General features: G+C 46.6%; 1 long non-coding RNA gene across 1 annotated transcript in view; it reads right to left on the bottom strand.

The window, feature by feature from the left end:
• Positions 1 to 20,381, bottom strand: part of LOC139266077 (uncharacterized) — an 80,025-nt gene that overhangs the window by 14,520 nt on the left and 45,124 nt on the right. Inside the window, exon 2 of the long non-coding RNA XR_011593683.1 lies at positions 6,255 to 6,467. This is a non-coding gene — a long non-coding RNA (uncharacterized lncRNA). The remainder of the gene's footprint in view (positions 1 to 6,254; positions 6,468 to 20,381) is intronic.

A 20,381-nucleotide genomic window follows, 5' to 3' on the forward strand; every position in this document is an offset into this window, starting at 1 on the left:
GAAGCAAAAGGTAGAAAGAAGATGAGGAAAGGTGGAGGGCAGAGAAATCAAAGGCAAAAATCAAAAAGGGCCACATTACAACATAATTCTAAAAGGACAAAGAGTGTTAAAAAAGCAAGCCTGAAGGCTCTGTGTCTCAATGCGTGGAGCATTCGTAAGAAGGTGGATGAATTAACTGCGCAGATAGCTGTTAATGGATATGATGTAATTGGGATTACGGAGACATGACTCCAGGGTGAGCAAGGCTGGGAACTCAACATCCAGGGGTATTCAATATTCAGGAAGGATGGACAGAAAGGAAAAGGAGGTGGGGCAGCGTTGTTGGTTAAAGAGGAGGTTAACGCAATAGTAAGGAAGGACATTAGCTTGGATGATGTGGAATCTGTATGGGTAGAGCTGCGGAACACCAAAGGGCAGAAAACGCTAGTGGGAGTTGTGTACAGACTACCCAACAGTGGTAGTGAGGTTGGGGATAGCATCAAACAGGAAATTAGGGATGTGTGCAATAAAGGTACAGCAGTTATCATGGGTGACTTTAATCTGCTTATAGAATGGGCTAACCAAACTGGGAGCAATACGGTGAAGGAGGATTTCCTGGAGTGTATAAGGGATGGTTTTCTAGACCTATATGTCAAGGAACCAACTAGAGAGCAGGCCAACCTAGACTGGGTCTTGTGTAATAAGAGAGGATTAATTAGAAATCGTGTTGTGCGAGGCCCCTTGGGGAAGAGTGACGATAATACGGTAAAATTCTTCATTAAGATGGAGAGTGACACAGTTAATTCAGAGACTAGGGTCCTGAACATAAAGAAAGGTAACTTCGATGGTATGAGATGTGAATTGGCTAGGATATACTGCTGAATGATACTTAAAGGGTTGATGGTGGATAGGCAATGCAGACATTAAAAGATCACATGGATGAACTTCAACAATTGTACATCCCTGTCTGGCATAAAAATAATACGGGGAAGGTGGCTCAACCGTGGCTAACAAGGGAAATTAGGGACAGTGTTAAATCCAAGGAAGGGTATTATAAACTGGCCAGAAAAAGCAGCAAACCTGAGGACTGGGAGAAATTTAGAGTTCAGCAGAGGAGGACAAAAGGTTTAATTAGTCGGGGGAAAATAGAGTATGAGAGTAAGCTTGCCGGGAACATAAAAGCTGACTGCAAAAGCTTCTATAGATATGTGAAGAGAAAACGATTAGTGAAGACAAATGTCGGTCCCTTTCAGTCAGAATCTGGTGAATTTATAATGGGGGAACAAGGAAACGGCAGATGAATTGAACAAATGCTTTGGTTCTGTCTTCACTAAGGAAGACACAAATAACCTTCCGGAAATACTAGGGGACCGAGGGTCCAGCGAGAAGGAGAAACTGAAAGAAATCCTTATTCGTCGGGGAATTGTGTCAGGGAAATTGATGGGATTTAAGGCCGATAAATCCCCAGGGCCTGATAGTCTGCATCCCAGAGTATTTGAGGGAGTGGCCCCTGAAATAGTGGATGCATTGGTGGTCATTTTCCAACAGTCTATAGACTCTGGATCAGTCCCTATGGATTGGAGGGTATCTAATGTGAACCCACTTTTTAAAAAAGGAGGGAGAGAGAAAACAGGGTATTATAGACCGGTTAGCCTGACATCAGTGGTTGGGAAAATGTTGGAATCAATAATTAAAGATGTATTAGCAACGCATTTGGAAAGCAGTGACAAGATCGGTCCAAGTCAGCATGGATTTATGAAAGGGAAAGGGAAATCATGCTTGATAAATCTTTTAGAATTTTTTGAGGATGTAATTAGAATAGTGGACAAGGGAGAACCAGTGGATGTGGTGTAGTTGGACTTTCAAAAGGTTTTTGACAACGTCCCACACAAGAGATTAGTGTGCAAAATTAAGGAACATGGCTTTGGGGGTAATGTATTGATGTGGATTGAGAACTGGTTGGCAGACAGGAAGCAAAGAGTAGGAATAAACGGGTCCTTTTCAAAATGGCAGGCAGTGACTAGTGGTGTACCGCAAGGTACAGTGCTGGGACCCCAGCTATTTACAATACACATTAATGATTTTGACGAAGGAATTGAATGTAATATCTCCACGTTTACAGATGACACTAAGCTGGGTGGCAGTGGGAGCTGTGAGGAGGATGCTGAGAGGCTGCAGGGTGACTTGGACAGGTTAGGTGAGTTGGCAAATGCATGGCTGATGCAGTATAATGTGGATAAATGTAAGGTTATCCACTTTGGTGGCAAAAACAGAAAGACAGAATATTATCTGAATGGTGACAGGTTAGGAAAAGGGAGGTGCAACGAGACCTGGGTGTCATGGTACATTAGTCATTGAAAGTTGGCATGCAAGTACATCAGGCGATGAAGAAGGCAAATGGCATGATAGCCTTCATAGCGAGAAGATTTGAGTATCGGAGTAGGGAAGTCTTTCTGCAGTTGTACAGGACCTTGTTGAGGCCACACCTTAAATATTGTGCACAGTTTTGGTCTAATCTGAGGAAGGACATTCTTGCTGTTGAGGGAGTGCAGCGAAGGTTCACCAGACTGAAGATATGAAGAGAGACTGGATCGACTAGGCTTATATTCACTGGAATTTAGAAGAATGAGAGGGGATCTCATAGAAACATATAAAATTCTGACGGGATTGGACAGGTTAAATGCAGGAAGAATATTCCCAATGTTGGGGAAGTCCAGAACCAGGGGTCACAGTCTAAGGATAAGGAGTAAACCATTTAGGACCGAGATGAGGAGAAACTTCTTCACCCAGAGAGTGGTGAACGTGTGAAATTCTTTACCACAGAAAGTTGTTGAGGCCAATTAGCTAAATATATTCAAAAGGGAGTTAGATGAAGTCCTTACTACTAGGAGGATCAAGGGGTATGGTGAGAAAGCAGGAATGGGGTACTGAAGTTGCATGTTCAGCCATGAACTCATTGAATGGCGGTGCAGGCTCGAAGGGCCGAATGGCCTATTCCTGCACCTATTTTCTATGTTTCTATGTATGTGCTCAGTTGAGCAACGTGCCCAGAGAGGCACCACTAAGTTTGTGGTCTTGGCCCTCCAGACCATGGTCGGGGATCCATGTCGACTATGCGGGCCCATTTCTCGGTAAAATGTTCCTGGTGAAGGTGGATGCTTTTTCAAAATGGATTGAATGTGAAATAATGTCGGGAAGCACCGCCACCACTGAAAGCCTGAGGGCCATGTTTGCCACCCACGGCCTGCCTGACATACTGGTCAGTGACAATGGGCTATGTTTCCCCAGTGCCGAATTTAAAGAATTCATGACCCGCAATGGGATCAAACATGTCACCTCGGCCCCATTTAAACCAGCCTCCAATGGGCAGGCAGAGCGGGCAGTACTAACAATCAAACAGAGCCTCAAATGAGTCACAGGAGGCTCACTCCAAACCCGCCTGTCCCGAGTACTGCTCAGCTACCGCACGTGACCCCACTCGCTCACAGGTGTGCCCCCGGCTGAGCTACTCATGAAAAGGATACTTAATACCAGACTCTCGCTGGTTCACCACAACCTGCATGATCAGGTAGAGAGCAGGTGGCAGCAACAAAATGTAAACGATGGTCGCGCCACTGTGTCATGGGAAATTGATCTGAATGACCCTGTGTATGTGCTAAACTATGGACATGGTGCCAAGTGGATCGCGGGCACGATGATAGCTAAAGAAGGGAATATGGTGTTTGTAGTCAAACTAGACAATGGACAAATTTGCAGAAAGCACCTGGACCAAACGAGGCTGCGGTTCACAGACTGCCCTGAACAACCCACAGCAGACACCATCTTTTTCGAACACACACCCAAAGGATCAACGACACCACCCCGGACCAGGAAATCGAACCCATCACGCCCAACAGCCCAGCAAGGCGAGGCTCACCCAGCAGCCCTGCAGAGCCAGCAACACCCCAGCCCAGCGAGGGCACAGCCAACACACCAGAACAGACATTTGTACCGAGGCTGTCCACCAGGGAAAGAAAGGCTCCCGACCGCCTCACCTTGTAAATAGTTTTCACTTTGACTTTGGCGGGGAGTGATGTTGTGTATCTGTAAAGCATGCACCCCATGTTCCGCCACCAGGGAGCGCATCCCCTGAAGTCCCAAGGGATCCCAGCATCCCTTGGGAGCACTGTATATAAGCCGGCCCCTAATGCCTGTTACTCACTCTGGAGTGTCTTATTAAAGACTGAGGTTACTGTTACTTTAATCTCCCTGTGTGCAGTCTGATCTGTGTTAGGAACACAACAGGTATCACCTCACAGTTCTGGTATCATTCTTACAAATCTTTATTGCGACGTCTTCAGTGGTTCTCTATCCTGTTTATAATCTGGCGACCAGAACTGTACACAGTACTCCAAGCATGGTCCAACCAAGGTTCGATACAAGTTTACCATAATGTCTCCACTTTTCAATTCTATCCCTCTAGAAATATAACTTCACGCTTGCTTAGCTTTTCTTTAAGGCCTTATTAACCTGCATCACTACTTGAAGTGATTTGTGTATTTGTACACGCAAATTACTTTGCTCCTCTACCCCATTTTAATTCTCATTTTCCAAGTAATGGGCCTAAAATCGCACTCCCCATGGGGGCATTCGAGGTGAGCACACACCCGTAGGGCCCCACAAGTTCTGGGTTTAGGTATGTGAAGCGTATGTGCCTAAACCCGGAACTTGCCATCTGTCAAAAATTTTGAGAGATTCGCACACATCACAAACTAACGGTAATCCGCCCAACTGCTACCCAGCGAGTGTCCTTCAAATTCTTAAGTCAAACTTTGAACGTGCAGAAAAATACATTTTAAAAATAATTTATAGATTTAAAATCGTAATAAATAAGGTAAGTTAGTTTGCAAGTGCAGCAGGTAATCAGGAAGGCGAATGGAATGTTGGCCTTCATTGCGAGAGGGATGGAGTGCAAAAGCAGGGAGGTCCTGCTGCAACTGTATAGGGTATTGGTAAGGCCGCACCTGGAGTACTGCGTGCAGTTTTGGTCACCTTACTTAAGGAAGGATACACTGGCTTTGGAGGGGATATAGAGACGATTCACTAGGCTGATTCCGGAGATGAGGGGGTTACCTTATGATGATAGATTGAGTAGACTGGGTCTTTACTCGTTGGAGTTCAGAAGGATGAGGGGTGATCTTATAGAAACATTTAAAATAAAGAAAGGGATAGACAAGATAGAGGCAGAGAGGTTGTTTCCACTGGTCGGGGAAACTAGAACTAGGGGGCACAGCCTCAAAATACGGGGGAGCCAATTTAAAACCGAGTTGAGAAGGAATTTCTTCTCCCAGAGGGTTGTGAATATTTGGAATTCTCTGCCCAAGGAAGCAGTTGAGGCTAGCTCATTGAATGTATTCAAGTCACAGATAGATAGATTTTTAACCAATAAGGGAATTAAGGGTTATGGGGAGCGGGCGGGTAAGTGGAGCTGAGTCCACGGCCAGATCAGCCATGATCTTGTTGAATGGCGGAGCAGGCTCGAGGGGCTAGATGGCCTACTCCTGTTCCTAATTCTTATGTTCTTATGTTTATTTGTGGACCCTTTAAAATATGTAAATTAATTTTTCAAAACATTAAATTGTTGTTTTAAGTAATGAATTGAATTCAATTTTTACTCATTTGAAATATGTGATTTTTTTTGTTATTTTAAGTGTTTCTGTGTTTTGATGAGTATTCCCATTCATACTTATGGTGGTTCCATATATACAGAATCACCTTAAGTATGAATGGGGATCCCCCTACTCTGATAGGTTTGGCCGGCCCACATGTTCCCATTGATACATACGAAACCCATACCCTCCAGGGATACGTGCGCTCCTACGAAGACCTTCGCGTAGAGACCCAGGACCGCAAGTCTCCGAACCTCCAGAACCACCAGCTAGTTCCGTAGAAATCTATGTGGTTGGAGGCCTCCGACTGTAATTTCTGGGCCACTGACAGATCGGAAAAGCAGGTTTTCAGCGCATGCACATTATGTGCTGAAAACCGGCTTTTGCGATGCCTTCCTGGGTCCGTGCACACTCAGTGCGGTCCTGGGGAGGCCACGATTTCTAGACCAATATTGCAATTTCCAACCATGACGTCTTTCTATACTTATGTTGTTCAACGTTGGCACTCAAGCTGTGGTTATACAGCACCACAATGTAACAGGTTTTTATTATGACATAAATTCTTGCATTACTTTCAGCATCATCAGCATGAAGCAGCTATTAAAGATAAGCTCTGATCCTTCCTACTTTCTGTTGTTGGGGAATTGACGGCAGTTGTTGAGGTTGTTGTTGTGGATGTGTTTGCAGCTGCTCCAGTGCTGCTCTCTGGAGTTGTTGGTACTGTTGTGCTTGTTGGTCCTGAAGTGGATGGAAAGACTGGTGTTGTGGTTGTTGATTGTAGAGGTGTAGATGATGTCTCAGCAGAAGTACTTGTAGTTGTGGAAGGAACAGTTGATGTAGCTGTGTAAACACAATGGAAATTCAGCCTTCGATTGTCCAACGAGACTCAATTTGTTTTATTTGTTCTATTTACATTACATAACGTGACAAATAATTGAATAGAATGTAGAGCACAGAAACCCAGCTTGTTCATCCTTTCCTGATCAGCATCAGCTCACAGCTCTGGTACCATCCTGTAGATATTTTTTATGACGTTTTTCCCCAGAGAGTGGTGAGAATGTGGAACTCGCTACCACAGGGAGTGGTTGAAGCGAATAGTATGGATACTTTTAAGGGATGGTTAGAGAAGCATATAAGGGAGAAGGGAACAGAAGGTTATGCTTATAAGGTTAGAAAGAAAGTCTTGCAATTATATTATTAAAGAAGCAGTAGCAGGACATTTGGAAAAGCAAAATTCGGTCAGGCAGAGTCAGCATGGATTTATGAAGGGGAAGTCAAAGGAGCCAGCATCGGAAGAGCGGAGCGGAACAGGAGGATAAAGGGATGGGCAGTGACTGGGAGAGGTGGTACAGAGGAGACAGCATCGAGAGAGCGGAGCGGAACAGGAGGATAAAGGAACGGGCAGTGACTGGGAGAGGTGGTACAGAGAAGACAGCATCGAGAGAGCGGAGCGGAACAGCAAGATAAAGGGACACGGCAGTGACTGGGAGAGGTGGCACAGAGGAGACAGCATCGAGAGAGCGGAGCGGAACAGGAGGATAAAGGAACGGGCAGTGACTGGGAGAGGTGGTACAGAGGAGACAGCATCGAGAGAGCGGAGCGGAACAGCAGGATAAAGGGACACGGCAGTGACTGGGAGAGGTGGCACAGAGGAGACAGCTGGTGCAGAGGCAGAAAGTAAACAAAGAAATAAAACGAAATCAAAGTGTGACATCACAGCCAAACGGGTCAGTGATTGGCTGGTGGATTGGTGAGTATTTAATCTTTTTCTTTTTCTTTTTATTTCCTTATCAGTAGGTAACCTTTGACATTGTTGCCAAATTAAATTAATTTAAGAGTTAAGTCATGGCAGGAGAGCCCAGACCCGTTTCATGCTGCTCCTGTGCTATGAGGGAAGTCAGGGACGCTTTCAGTGTGTGCAGGAAGTGTGTCCGGCTGCAGCTCCTGACAGACCGCATTGCGACACTGGAACTGCGCATGGATTCACTCTGGAGCATCCGTGATGCTGGGTATGTTGTGAATAGCACGTTTATTGAGTTGGACACACCGCAGATAAAGGTTATTCATCACATTCATCATCATCGGCGGTCCCTCAAAACGAGGATGACATGTCCACACCAAAAGGATAAGTTCCCAGGTGTTCCGATGATGAACCTAAAATTTCAGATCCTGAACTACATCTTGAAGGGTGGAAGATGCCAGTGCGTGGATTTTTTTTAATGTGTGGTGGCCGTTGCACTCCAGCCCCCACACGGGCTAGACAGAACTAGGTCTTGATCCAGTGGCAAGGATTACCCAAGACGACTGGAAACCTGCTCTGCTGCATGGACCCAGTGCGCACACATATCGCAGTGTGGGCTGGCCCGTGCTGCCCCATGACCCCTGGCCCCGAACTCATGCCTCTCCTGGGCCCCGATCACACCCCTCTACAGTCTCTTACCACTCCTTCACCCGATCTCGCTAACCCTGCTGTACCTGCCCACGCACCAAGCATCGACCGGGACCTTGATGACGTCACTCTTCGCTGCCGATGCAGCTTGTGCAGCTCCCTGAGGTAGTATGCCTCCACGCTGCTCCCAGGCCGCTGCTCGCCATAGTGTACACAGCAGTGTAATGATTATGTTGCTATACAAGTAATCTACAGGCCTGGATCAATAATCCACAAGAACACGACTTCAAATCCCGCCAAGGCAGTTTGAGAAGGTTAGTCAGGCAGATAGGGAATGGGTGACCATCAAGAAGAGCAGTGGAAGGAAGGTAGTGCAGGGGTCCCCTGCGGTCATCTCCCTCCAAAACAGGTACAACGTTTTGGATACTGTTTTGGGAGATGACTCAGCAGGGGAGAGCAGCAGCAGCCAAGTTCATGGCACCCTCTGCTGCATAGGAGGGCAGGAAAAAGAGTGGGAGAGCTATAGTGGTAGGAGACTCTATTGTAAGGGGAATAGATAGGTGTTTCTGCAGCTGCAATCGAGACTCCAGGATGGTACGTTGCCTCCCTGGTGCAAGGGTCAAAGGTATCTCGGAGCGGCTGTAGGATCCCAAAGGTATTAATCTCAGGATTGCTACCAGTGCCACGTGCTAGTCAGAGTAGAAAAAGCAGTATTGTTAAGATGAAGATGTGATCTGAGGAATGATGCAGAAGGGAGGGATTATAATTCCTGGGACATTGGAACCGGTTCTGCGGGAGGTGGGACCAGTACAAACTGGACAGTCTGCACCTGGGCAGGACCGGAACCAATGTCCTAGGGTGAGTGTTTGCTAGTGCTGTTGGGGAGAGTTTAAACTAATATGGCAAAGGGATGGGAATCTATGCAGGGAGACAGATGGAAGTAAAATGGGGGCAGAAGCAAAAGGTAGAAAGAAGATGAGGAAAGGTGGAGGGCAGAGAAATCAAAGGCAAAAATCAAAAAGGGCCACATTACAACATAATTCTAAAAGGACAAAGAGTGTTAAAAAAAGCAAGCCTGAAGGCTCTGTGTCTCAATGCGTGGAGCATTCTTAAGAAGGTGGATGAATTAACTGCGCAGATAGCTGTTAACGGATATGATGTAATTGGGATTACGGAGACATGACTCCAGGGTGAGCAAGGCTGGGAACTCAACATCCAGGGGTATTCAATATTCAGGAAGGATGGACAGAAAGGAAAAGGAGGTGGGGCAGCGTTGTTGGTTAAAGAGGAGGCTAACGCAATAGTAAGGAAGGACATTAGCTTGGATGATGTGGAATCTGTATGGGTAGAGCTGCAGAACACCAACGGGCAAAAAACGCTAGTGGGTGTTGTGTACAGACTACCCAACAGTGGTAGTGAGGTTGGGGATAGCATCAAACAGGAAATTAGGGATGTGTGCAATAAAGGTCCAGCAGTTATTATGGGTGACTTTAATCTGCTTATAGAATGGGCGAACCAAACTGGTAGCAATACGGTGAAGGAGGATTTCCTGGAGTGCATAAGGGATTGTTTTCGAGACCAATATGTCAAGGAAATGGCTGAGACCTTAAACAATTATTTTGCTTCGGTCTTCACAGTGGAAGACACAAAAACCATGCCAAAAATTGCTGGTCACGGGAATGTGGGAAGGGTGGACCTTGAAACAATCACTATCACAAGGGGGGTAGTGCTGGACAGGCTTATGGATCTCAAGATAGAGGAGTTCCCTGGTCCTGATGAAATGCATCCCAGGGTATTAAAAGAGATGGCGTAAGTTAGAGCAGATGCATTCGTTATAATCTACCAAAATTCTCTGGACTCTGGGGAGGTTCCAGCGGATTGGAAAGCAGCTAATGTAACGTCTCTGTTTAAAAAATGGGGCAGACAAAAGGCAGGTAACTATAGGCCGGCTAGATTAACATCTGTAGTGGGTAAAATGCTTGAAGCTATCATTAAGGAAGAAATAGCGGGACATCGGGATAAGAATAGTGCAATCAAGCAGACGCAGCATGGATTCATGAAGGGAAAATCATGTTTAACTAATTTACTGGAATTCTTTGAGGATATAACGAGCATGGTGGATACAGATATGCCGATGGAGTGGTCTATTTAGATTTCCAAAAGGCATTCGATAAGGTGCCACACAAAAGGTTGCTGCAGAAGATAAAAGTACGCGGAGTCAGAGGAAATGTATTAGCATGGATCGACAATTGGCTGGCTCACAGAAAGCAGAGAGTCGGGATAAATGGGTCCTTTTCGGATTGGAAATCGGTGGTTAGTGGTGTGCCACAGGGATCGGTGCTGGGACCACAACTGTTTACAATATACATAGATGACCTGGAAGAGGGGACAGAGTGTAGTGTAACAAAATTTGCAGCTGACACAAAGATTAGTGGGAAAGCGGGTTGTGTAGAGGGCACAGAGAGGCTGCAAAGAGATTTTGATAGGTTAAGCGAAAGGGCTAATGTTTGGCAGATGGAATAGAATGTCGGAAAATGTGAGATCATCCACCTTGGAAAAAAAAACAGTAAAAGGGAATATTATTTGAATGGGGAGAAATTACAACATGCTGAGATGCAGCGGGACCTGGGGGTCCTTGTGCACGAATCCCAAAAAGTTAGTTTGCAGGTGCAGCAGGTAATCAGGAAGGCGAATGGAATGTTGGCCTTCATTGCGAGAGGGATGGAGTACAAAAGCAGGGAGGTCCTGCTGCAACTGTACAGCGTATTGGTGAGGCCGCACCTGGAGTACTGCGTGCAGTTTTGGTCACCTTACTTAAGGAAGGATATACTAGCTTTGGAGGGGGTACAGAGACGATTCACTCGGCTGATTCTGGAGATGAGGGGGTTACCTTATGATGATAGATTGAGTAGACTAGGTCTTTACTCGTTGGAGTTCAGAAGAATGAGGGGTGATCTTACAGAAATATTTAAAATGATGAAAGGGATAGACAAGATAGAGGCAGAGAGGTTGTTTCCACTGGTCGGAGCGACTAGAACTAGGGGGCACAGCCTCAAAATACAGGGGAGCCAATTTAAAACCAAGTTGAGAAGGAATTTCTTCTCCCAGAGGATTGTGAATCTGTGGTATTCTCTGCCCAGGGAAGCAGTTGAGGCTAGCTCATTGATTGTATTCAAATCACTGATAGATAGATTTTTAACCAATAAGGGAATTAAGAGTTATGGGGAGCGGGCGGGTAAGTGGAGCAGAGTCCACGGCCAGATCAGCCATGATCTTGTTGAATGGCGGAGCAGGCTCGAGGGGCTAGATGGCCTACTCCTGTTCCTAATTCTTAAGTTCTTATGTTCTTATGGAACCAACTAGAGAGCAGGCCAACCTAGACTGGGTCTTGTGTAATAAGAGAGGATTAATTAGAAATCGTGTTGTGCGAAGCCCCTTGGGGAAGAGTGACCATAATATGGTAAAATTCTTCATTAAGATGGAGAGTGACATAATTAATTCAGAGACTAAGGTCCTGAATGGAAAGAAAGGTAACTCCGATGGTATGAGATGTGAATTGGCTCGGAAAGACTGGTGAATGATACTTAAAGGGTTGACGGTGGATAGGCAATGGCAGACATTAAAAGATCACATTCCTGTCTGGCATAATAATAAAACGGGGAAGGTGGCTCAACCGTGGCTAACAAAGGAAATTAGGGACAGTGTTAAATGCAAGGAAGGGTATTATAAATTGGCCAGAAAAAGCAGCAAACCTGAGGACTGGGAGAAATTTCGAATTCAGCAGAGGAGGACAAAGGGTTTAATTAGTAGGGGGAAAATAGAGTATGAAAGTAAGCTTGCCAGGAACATAAAAACTGGCTGCAAAAGCTTCCACAGATAGGTGATGAGAAAACAATTCGTGAAGACAAATGTAGGTCCCTTTCTGTCAGAATCAGGTGAATTTATAATGGGGATCAATTGAACAAAAACTTTGGTTCTGTCTTTACTAAGGAAGACACAAATAACCTTCCGGAAATACTAGGGGACCGAGGGTCTAGCGAGAAGGAGGAACTGAAGGAAATCCTTATTCATCAGGAAATTGTGTTAGGGAAATTGATGGGATTGAAGGCCGATAAATCCCCAGGGCCTGATAGTCTGCATCCCAGAGTACTTAAGGAAGTGGCCCCAGAAATAGTGGATGCATTGGTGGTCATTTTCCAACATTCTATAGACTCTGGATCAGTCCCTATAGATTAGAGGGTAGCTAATATAAACCCACTTTTTAAAAAAGGAGGGAGAGAGAAAACAGGGTATTATAGACCAGTTAGCCTGACATCGATAGTGGGGAAAATGTTGGAATCAATTATTGAAGGCGTAATCGCAACTCATTTGGAAAGCAGTGACAGGGTCGATCCAAGTCAGCATGGATTCATGCTTGACAAATCTTCTAGAATTTTTTGAGGATATAATTAGTGTCGTGGATGTGGTGTAGTTGGACTTTCAAAAGGCTTTTGACAAGGTCCCACACAAGAGATTGGTGTGCAAAATTAAATAACATGGTTTTGGGGGTAATGTATTGACGTGGATAGAGAACTGGTTGGCAGACAGGAAGCAAAGAGTAGGAATAAATGGGTCCTTTTCAAAATGGCAGGCAGTGACTAGTGGTGTACCGCAAGGTTCAGTGCTGGGACCCCAGCTATTTACAATATACATTCATGATTTGGGCAAAGGAATTGAATGTAATATCTCCAAGTTTGCAGATGACACTAAACTGGGTGGCAGTGGGAGCTGTGAGGAGGATGCTAAGAGGCTGCAGGGTGACTTGGACAGGTTAGGTGAGTGGGCAAATGCATGGCAGATGCAGTATAATGTGGATAAGTAGGAGGTTATCCACTTTGGTGGCAAAAACAGAAAGACAGAATATTATCTGAATGGTGACCGATTAGGAAAAGGGGAGGTGCAATGAGGCCTGGGTGTCATGGTACATCAATCATTGAAAGTTGGCATGCAAGTACATCAGGCGATGAAGAAGGCAAATGGCATGATAGCCTTCATAACGAGAGGATTTGAGTATAGGAGCAGGGAAGTCTTACTGCAGTTGTACAGGGTCTTGGTGAGGCCACACCTTAAATATTGTGTCCAGTTTTGGTCTAATCTGAGGAAGGACAGTCTTGCTGTTGAGGGAGTGCAGCGAAGGTTCACCAGACTGAAGATATGAAGAAAGACTGGATCGACTAGGCTTATATTCACTGGAATTTAGAAGAATGAGAGGGGATCTCATAGAAACATATAAAATGTTGACGGAATTGGACAGGTTCAATGCAGGAAGAATATTCCCAATGTTGGGGAAGTCCAGAACCAAGTGTCACAGTTTAAGGATAAGGAGTAAACCATTTACAACTGAGATGAGGAGAAACTTCTTCACTCAGAGAGTTCGGAACCTGTGGAATTCTGTTCCACAGAATGTTGTTAAGGCCAGTTCATTAGAGATATTCAAAAGGGAGTTAGATGTGGCCCTTACAGCTAAAGGGATCAAGGGGAATTGAGAGAAAGCGGGAATGGAGTTCTGAAGTTGCATGATCAGCCATGATCATATTGAATAGTGGTGCAGGCTCAAAGGGCCAAATGACCCACTCCTGCACCTACTTTCTATGTTTCTATGTAAGTCATGTTTGACAAATTTGCTAGTATTCTTTGAGGATGTAACGGACAGGGTGGATAAAGGGGAACCAGTGGATGTGGTGTATTTGGACTTCCAGAAGGCATTTGACAAGGTGCCACGTAAAAGGTTACTGCACGAGATAAAAGTTCACGAGGTTGGGGATAATACACTGGTTCATTCTCAGGTCGGCAATCAGAAACCAGTGGGGTGCCACAGGGTTCAGTGCTGGGACCCCAACTATTTACAATCTATATTAACGAATTGGAAAAAGGGACCGAGTGTAATGTAGCCAAGTTTGCCGACGATACAAAGATTAAAAAACTTACCGCTGTGGGGAGGATTTTTAAAGATAAAATATGTTTTCAAAACTTTATTTTTCTATGTTTTGTGTTTTTTAAAACATTTGCACCTGTAAAAGTAGGCTATGCGCCTGCTTTTTCAGGCACAAGATTTTGGAGGACATTTGTGTTATGTATGAATAAAAAGTCTGACTGGATACTGTGAGCTCAAAGTAAAGTGTGACCTTCATCTTTTATTGCAGATCTCCAGAGTGCCTCTCCAGCCTGTGATCCCTTTGGACTCCAGGGGCTGAGCCCTCTGGTGGCTACACAAGGTATATACAGGTTTACATCGATAACAACACTCTTCCCCCAAAGTCAACAGTGTAACAGTGTAATCTTTCCCTGATTGATCGTCTCGGTGCAAATGCTGGTTTTGGTAAGTCGCTTGTTGGGCCCTCGCTGGGCTGCTGTGCAGCTGGCCTTGCTGGGCTGCCTGGTGTGGTGAGTCCTGCTGGGCTGCTGCGGGTGATGGGTTTGTGGTCAACCGTGGTGTCGGTCACCACTGGTGTGTATGTTGGGGGGTCAAAGAAGGTAGGGTCCAAAGTGGGTTGCTCAGGATAGTCCGTGAATCTGAGTTTGATTTGGTCCAAGTGTTTCCGGTGGATAAGTCCATTTGAAAGTTTGACCCGAAACACACTGCTCCCCTCTTTGGCCACAATAGTGTCGGGAAGTCACTTGGGACCTTTGTCATAGTTCAAACACAAATACAGGATCATTGATTTCAATTTCACGTGACACATTTGTGCTATCATGATATGTACTTTGTTGAAGCCACCTGCTCTCTACCTGTTCATGTCGATCAGGGTGAACTAACGAGAGCCTTGTCTTACGTGTCCTTTTCATGAGTAGTTCAGCAGGTGGGATCCCATTGAATGAGTGGGGTCTCGTGCGGTAGCTGAGCAGGACTCGGGATAGGCGAGTCTGCAGTGAGCCTTCAGTTCCCCTTTTCAAGCCCTGCTTGATTACTTGAACTGCTCATTCTGCCTGACCATTAAGCCATGCTGGCTTAAACGGGGCAGATGTAACACGTTTGATCCCATTTCGGGTCATGAACTCTTTGAACTCGGCACTGGTGATACATGGCCCATTGTCGCTCACAAGGACATCAGGCAGTCCATGCATGGTAAACATGGCCCGCAGGCTTTCAGTGGTGGCAGCGGATGTGCTAGCTGACATTATCTCACATTCAATCTATTTGGAGTACGCACCGACAACCACAAGGAACATTTTACTGAAAAATGGGCCTGCATCGTCAACATGAACCCTGGACCACGGTTTGGAGGGCCACGACCATAAACTTAGTGGCGCCTCCCTGGATGCATTGCTTAACTGCGAGCATGTCTTACATTTGTGCACGCAGGACTCTAAGTCCGCATCGATACCGGGCCACCAGACGTGAGATCTGGCTATTGCTTTCATCATTACGATGCCTGGTTGAGTACTGTGGAGTTCACTGATGAAGGTGTCTCTGCCCTTCTTGGGGACCATCACCCGATTACCCCACAGAAGGCAGTCTGCCTGTATAGACATTTCAGCTTTGCGCCGCTGGAACGGCTTTATCTCTCCCTGCATTCCACTGGGACACTGAACCAGCTCCTGTGAAGGACACAGCTTTTTACTAGGGACAGTAAGGGGTCCTGGCTCATCCAGGTTCTAAGCTGTCAGGCTGTGACGGGTGATTGCTCACTCTCGAATGGTTCCATAACCATGACTAAATCTGCGGGCTGCGCCATTTCCACCCCCGATGTGGGCAATGGCAGCCTACTGAGAGCATCAGCACAGTTTTCTGTGCCTGGCCTATGGCGGATGGCGTAGTTGTATGCAGACAACGTGAGTGCCCATCTCTGGATGCGGGCCGATGCATTTGTATTTATTCCCTTACTTTTGGAGAAAAGGGATATCAGTGGCTTATGGTCAGTTTCCAATTCAAATTTGAGCCCAAACAGATATTGATGCATTTTCTTTACCCCACATGCTAACACTTCTTTTTCAACCATGCTGTAGACTCTCTCAGCCTTAGACAGACTTCTGGATGCATAAGCAACCGATTGCAATTTTCCAGATTCATTGGCTTGTTGCAATACACACCCGACACCATATGACGACACATCACATGCTAGTACCAAACGCTTACATGGATCATACAACACAAGCAATTTGTTTGAGCATAACAATTTTCTAGCTTTTACAAAGGCATTTTCTTGGCTTTTGCCCCAAACCCATTCGTCTCCTTTATGCAGTAAGGCATGCAGTGGTTCTAACAGTGTGCTGAGACCCGGTAAGAAGTTACCAGAGTAGTTCAGGAGTCCTAGAAACAACCGCAGCTCTGTCACGTTCTGTGGCCTTGGTGCGTTCTCGATTGCCTCCATCTTCGAATCGGTGGGTCTGATGCCGTCCGTCACGATTCTTCTCCCCAGGAACTCCACTTCAGGCGCCAGGAAAATGCACTTCGAGCGGTTTAACCTGAGCCCCACGCAGTTGAGTCAACTAAGAACCTCCTCAAGGTTCTGCAGATGCTCGACTGTGTTCCGACCTGTAACCAAGATGTCGTCCTGGTAGACCACTGTGCGCGGGACAGACTTTAGTAAGCTTTCTATGTTTCTCTGGAGTATCGCCGCAGCTGATCGAATTCCAAACGGCATTTGCTGTAGATGAAGAGACCTTTGTGCATGTTGATGCAGGTGAGGCCCTTCGATGATTCATCCAACTCCTGCGTCATGTAGGCCGAGGTCAAATCCAGCTTCGTGAACGTCTTCCCTCCCGCCAGCATAGCAAAAAGGTCGTCAGCCTTTGGTAGTGGGTATTTATCCTGCAAGGAGAAACGATTGATAGTTACTTTGTAATCACCACAGATTCTGACGGTGCCGTCTCCCTTGAGGACTGGGACAATCAGTCTGGCCCACTCGTTGAATTCGATCGGCGAAATTATGCCTTCTCGTTGCAGCCGGTCTAGCTCGATCTCTACGCTTTCTCTCATCATGTACAGTACTGCTCTCGCCTTGTGATGGATGGGTTGCACCCCGGAAGCTCCTTGGAACTTCCCGATGCCTGGTTCGAACAGCGAAGAGAACTTGTTTAAGACCTGGGCACACGAAGTGTCGTCAGCGGACAAGAGCACTCGGTCGTTGTCCCAGTTCCGTATCTTTCCCAGCCAGCTCCTGCCGAGCAGCGTGGGATCATCGCCCGGTACCACCCAGAGTGGTAGCTTGTGCACCGCTCCATTGTAGCAGATCTTTACAGTAGCACTGCCGATTTTGGGAATCAGGTCCTTTGTGTAAGTTCTCAGTTTCGTGTGAATGGGAGTCAAGACTGGCCTTGAGGCCTTGCTGCACCACAAGTTATCGAAAATCATCTTGCTCATAATGGACTGGCTCGCGCCCGTGTCCAGCTCCATTGACACTGGGAGTCCATTCAATTCAACCTTCAGCATTATCGGGGGACACTTTGTGGTAAATGTGTGCCCCCCATATGCTTCTGCCTCCTTGGTCTGAAGCTCTGGTTCGTCGTGATCCACCGTGGATCTGTCCTCCTCTGCAACATGGTGGTTTGCAGGTTTAACAGGGTTTGCAGCTCGGCAAACACATTGGAGGTGTCCCATTGTTCCTCAGCCCTTGAAAACATACCCTTTGAGGCAGCATGAATGGAAACAATGATCACCCCTGCAGCGCCAACAAGGTATTAATGGCCATGCATTCATCACCCTTGATGGTGGACTCTGAGACATCTGTGGACGTGTAGCTGCAGGTGTGTGGGGCTTGCCCTGTATGTTGCGATTCGAAAACAACATCACTTTGTTCATAGTGCTTGTAGCAGCACTCGTGTGCTGAGAGATTTGCTTAGTATTGTCACTGGTGGCAATGAACACCTGGGCTGTTGCTATGGCTTTACTCAAAGTTGGGGTCTCTACAGTCAAAAGTTTGCGAAATATCACTTCATGGCCAATGCCAAGTATGAAAAAGTCTCTGAGCATGTGCTCCAAATGTCCTTCAAATTCGCAATGTCCTGCAAGGCGTCTTAGCTCGGTGACATAACTCGCCACTTCCTGGCCTTCAGACCTTTTGTAGGTGTAGAACCGGTACCTCGCCATCAGAACACTTTCCTTCGGGTTCAAATACTCCCGGACCAGTGTGCACAAATCATCGTACGATTTCTCTGTGGGTTTTGCTGGAGCAAGCAAATTTTTCATGAGGCCATACGTTGGTGCCTGCAGGCAATGAGGAGAATCGCCCTTCGTTTGGCAGCGTTCACTTCTCCTTCCAGCTCGTTGGCCACAAAGTATTGGTCGAGTCGCTCCACGAAGGTTTCTCAATCATCTCCCTCCGAAAAGTTCTCCAGGATGCCCACTGTTCTCTGTATCATTGGGTGCGTCATCTGTATCTCGTCGCCAGTTGTTATGTATGAATAAAGAGTCTGACTGGATACTGTGAGCTCAAAGTAAAGTGTGACCTTAGTCTTTTATTGCAGGTCTCCAGAGTGCCTCTCCAGCCTGTGAGGCCTCCTTAAGTACCTGTGCTCCCACGGGATTGTGGGATTCCTTGGGACTCCAGGGGCTGAGCCCTCTGGTGGCTGCACAAGGTATATACAGGTTTACATATATAATAACTTGTATGTGTAAATATCGGAAATTTGCACTTACAAATGTTCTTGCTCCCGATCTTCGGATGATGTGTCAAGCCAGAAACTTGACAGATTGGAAAAGCCGGTTTTGAGCACATGCACATTGCGCGCCGAAAACTGGCTTTTCTGATGCTTTCCTGGATCCGTAGAGACTTCGTATGGGCTCGGGAACGTCGGAATTTCAGGGCCAACATGTTCTTTCCATGCAAAAGGAAAAGGTCATGCATAACCAATAATTGAAAACTGCAACTGGGAGAGGAACATCAATTCTGAAGAGCCTGTGCCCACACAAAAAGGAAGCTTTGCAGATAATAGACAGAGAGACAAGAGAGGTTATGGGATGGTTAGTTTGTAGGTAAATTTGCAAGAGAAGCTTGGTAAAGGGAGGGCAAGGCTCATGATACTGTCAGCTTCATGTGCTTTCTCAAAGTATTACAAATGCCCTTAAGTTCATTTGTTATTTCTTCAAGAGGTAATAGGGTGCTTAACTCAACGAGCTCTTCTGTGTTTTACATCATAAGGGCTCCCTGGGAGAAATAGGCCAGCCCACTCCATTGACTACCTGGGCAATTCTAAATATACAACTGCTGACACTTCCAGATCTACACCTGCTGACACATCTTCACCAATTCATTGTATCACACCAACCAGCTCAGAGACACAGACTCAGAAGGAAGTAGTTAGTGAGTCGGAAAGGTTTTTATTGCGTGACACACTGAGCACTTGCAAGCATGGGGACCTGGAAGTGCAAGAGTTGGACCCGGTGCCGAAATTCACCGTCTCCGAAGGGACGGCTACTGCGGGATTGGGCGACCGCAGTCAGGTGTTTTTCCCTCCCTGAGCCATATTCAGCTCGGGGGGATTTGATCGGTGCACATTTCTGCTAGAAACGGCCGGGTGAAACCGCAGTAAAGGAAGGTTTCCCGCGGTGACCTCAGCAGCATGCGGGCCGCTGAAAAGCAGCAAAGACAGCAAAATTCAGCGATGAAATGGTAGGATTTTCCTGGCAGTGCCCCCACTGGGTTTTCCAGTTGGTGCAGGAATGTGACACACCTGGAGTTTTGCCGCAATCGGGTCAGTTTGGTCGGGAAATATTTTACTATAAGTCTTTTTATTTCAGATTCCAGGATCCACAGTATTTTGCTTTTGAAATAGTTTTATTAATTATTTTTGCTCCATTAATCATCATCAACATCATAGGCACTCCCTCGAAACGAGGATGACTTGCTTCCACGCCAAGGGATGAGTTCACAGGTGTTTCAATGAAGGACCTAATATTGCAGGTTCTGAACCACATCCCGAAGGGTGGAAGATGCCTGTGGGTGGATATTTTTAACGTGTGGTGGCCGTTGCACACCAGCCATCACACGGGCTTGACAGAGCGAGGTCTTGGTCCAGTGGCAAGGATTACCCAGGACGACTGGAGACCTGCTCTGCTACACGAATGAGCCTACTGCGCGCACATATTGCAGTGTGGGCTGGGCCCGTGCTGCCCCTGGGCCCACCCCTCCCCTGGGTCCCAATCACATCCCTCTACAATCTCTCTCTGCTCCTTCACCCCGACCTCACCGCTCCTGCTGCACCTGCTCCAATCACTGACCTGGACCTTGATGACGTCACTCTTCGCTGCGTTGCCCTCCTGCACCAGCTCGCGCTGTACCTTGCCGTGGTACGCCCCCACGCTGTACCTGGCCGTCGATCGCCGCTCCTTTTATGGCCCCGACCTGCCGCTGATGGTCTCTCGCAGGTCGGGGCCTCCACGCTGC

Source organism: Pristiophorus japonicus, chromosome 6, assembly GCF_044704955.1.
Source record: "Pristiophorus japonicus isolate sPriJap1 chromosome 6, sPriJap1.hap1, whole genome shotgun sequence".
NCBI classification, from domain to species: domain Eukaryota; kingdom Metazoa; phylum Chordata; class Chondrichthyes; family Pristiophoridae; genus Pristiophorus; species Pristiophorus japonicus.